A 3036-nucleotide genomic window follows, 5' to 3' on the forward strand; every position below is an offset into this window, starting at 1 on the left:
AAAAAAAAAAAAAAAAAAAAAAAAAAAAAAAAAAAAAAAAAACCTAACACAACAAACAAGAATCAGACCTTCAAGGGCTCAGAAGTTGGACAGGATTCAGTCGGCAGAGTGCTCATCTGGTATGCACAAGGTCATATGTGTTCCATCCCCAGCACCACACAAGCCAAGCATGGTGGCTCTAAGCCCAGCCATCAGGAGGTAGAGGCAGAAGGATTCAGATCTCAGCTCATCTTCTCCTACATGGAGGCCAACCCAGGACACACAACTGCATCAAAACAAAACAAAACAAAACACCCTTCCTCGGTCATTGTACAGACACACATGCTGGCCAAACACCCGTATACATAAAATAAATATTGTTTTAGATACCAATCAAAAGCAACTTAGGGAAGGGTTTGCTTTGACTCAAACAGTTGGAGTGTACAATCTCATCATGGTGAGAGGGTGGGAGTTAGCATGTTAACAAGAAGGTGAAGTAACTGGTCACCTTGTATCCATAGTCAGGAAGTAACTAAAGATATATGCCCATCCACTTTTGCAGACTATGGAATGGTATTGATCACATTTCAGTGTGGGTCTCTCCCACCTTAATTAATCCAATCTAGAAAATCTCTCACAGACAAGCCTCAAGGTCTGTTTCCTTGGTGACTCTAAATCTCATCCAGTTAATGAGATGAACCATTCTAGAACCCAGATGCTAAAAAAAACCATTCCAATTGCCCCTCCCCGGGTGCACCAATCATGAAGAAACTGACATTTCTTGAGCCTTTACTTCATGCAGGGCTCCTATGCCACATTTGAACCCCCCAACCGCTGACCACTGGGGTCCAGAGACACAAGACAACTCACCTAAGGGTCATACAGTTCCCAAGTGTGCATTACAGAGGGTGCACCTCTCAATCTACAGTCATCTGGAGCACACTGTCCTTTAGCAGTAGCTTCTCCGTCTATTCTATGTGACATTGATTCGACCACATAATTGGGGAGAGTTCTAGAACTTTCCAGATAGGAAGGAAAGGACTTCAACTTCACCCACAGCAGTTCCCATATGATCTAATTTAGATGATGCAATATGACTTTGCTTCAGGGGCGGAAGGTGGGGGAGAGAATATTTGAAAACCATTTGGTGAAAATACATCATGGCAGTCTGTCTGGTGGGTGGAGACAGGAAGTACAAAAGAGAGGTCTTCTAGTGGGTGAAGACAGGAAGTACAAAAGAAAGGTCTTCTAGTGGGTGGAGACAGGAAGTAGAAAAGAGAGTGCGTAGGACTAACCGGGAGAAGGACCGGTACCAGGTCAAACATCGAGTGAGACTTTGTTCTGTGTAATGTGAAGATAAGAGTAGGATTCAACCAGGTGCTGCATAGGAGAGAAATGAGAGATGTAGCCAGGCTGGAGAGACCAGAAAGAAGATCCTTCCAACAGAGCCAAAGAAGCTGACCTGAGATCTCCAGCTTTTTGCCGTATCCCTGCATCTTCAGGCCTCACCTAGCCAGCCTTCTTTCTCTCTTCTCGATTCCCCTGTGGGTAAACCTGTATCCCAGAGAGTGAGACTATGTCTTCCCAAGGTTCCTCTCTCTTCAAGGACATTATCTATGCAGGTTCATAGTGGAAGCCCTTCCCCTCAGGACATCCAACCACCAGGTTTAACCCCCAGTAACTGCCCTAATGGCTGGACCTAGCCCCTCTCCACTCCCAAGAAAATCCTACATGAAGCCTGCCTTCTGCTCAATTCTCTGCTGCTTCTAATCTGCGATTTTCCCCTCCCAGTAAAATCCTTGTGTGAAGTTTGTTGTACACTGTAACTTTGTGGTATTCCTTGGCTCTCAACTGCTGGGATACCTTTCCCATCAGAGCTATAACACTAATACACACACCATCAGCATGGGTCTCGGGAACAAAGAAAGATCCAGTCTGGTCTGGGTCCTTTCTGGACTAAGAGGCTCCTGAGAACGTTCCCAAACGAAGACATGCCAAAACCAATCACATAGCCACCAGGGTGTCTGAAATGTGAAATCATCCAAGGAACTGATGAATACTTTGGATGCCACCTTAAGAGTAAACATGAGTTGATTTGAAGCCATGCTGTAAGGCACGGCAGCACACACCACGTGTGTGGATACCTAAAGGGGTGTGTCGCCAATGTGGAATGTACATTTAGAGTCAGGTGACAAATGTTACCCATCTCCAGACTACTGGGATATTCTTGTTGGGTGTATGACCACATGGGAATAAACGAAAACATGTAAAACACATAAATTCAAGGCTCTCCAGGGACACAAGGCTAGGATTAGATAGCTTCACTTATAGAAGGCTTCAAGATACACCTTCCTGGGGGAGGAGACAGGAGATGGGTGACTTTGTAATTTATCAGGCTCCGGGCCATTTGGTAGGCAGAGAAGACAGGTAGCAACAGCCTTGTTAGAGAATCAGCTCACTCTTGTGCGGGCCTCACTTGCACAAGATCCTAAATTCAATTCCTGCCATCCATGTTTAAAAAAAAAAAAAAAACAAAAAGTCAGGCATAAAGGTGCAGGCTTGCTATCTCAGTATTGGGGAGGTAAAGAAAGGAGGCTTCCAGGATGCCAATCACCAAAAACCAGTGAGTTCCAGGCAAGTAAGAAACTGTTTCTAACATAAGAAATTATAAATAAAAATGAAGGTGGAATGTGCTCTCATTACAATAGAGCCAGTCCTCCAGCCTCCAAACTTGCACACAGATGTACACACTCACACACAGATGCACACACTCACACATGGATGCACACACTTGTGCACACACAGAGAACTATAAAGGGTTAGCTAGTGTGGGAAGAGCTGCTCCCCTGAAATCCATGGGGATGCTGACGCTGTCAGATTTTATTCTTCCTCACCCCAGAACGGACCTTTAGCTAGAAGTTTCTGTCACAGTAATCATCATCCAGAGAAAGCCACCCATGGCCAGCCACCATGTGGCCCCCTAACTCAGACCCCATTCTGCCAAAATGCAGCTTTGTCTCCCTCAGAGCCAGGACCCCCATGCCCCACAACACACCC

The 3036-nt window shown here is 45.5% G+C and overlaps 1 long non-coding RNA gene across 1 annotated transcript in view; it reads right to left on the reverse strand.

Annotated features, from left to right (window-relative positions):
- Window positions 1–920, reverse strand: part of LOC110293899 — an 8704-nt gene extending 7784 nt beyond the window's left edge. The window contains exon 1 of the long non-coding RNA XR_002377886.1: window positions 850–920. This is a non-coding gene — a long non-coding RNA (uncharacterized LOC110293899). The remainder of the gene's footprint in view (window positions 1–849) is intronic.
- Window positions 921–3036: the final 2116 nt, after the last annotated feature.

Source organism: Mus caroli, chromosome 5, assembly GCF_900094665.2.
Source record: "Mus caroli chromosome 5, CAROLI_EIJ_v1.1, whole genome shotgun sequence".
Lineage (NCBI taxonomy): Eukaryota > Metazoa > Chordata > Mammalia > Rodentia > Muridae > Mus > Mus caroli.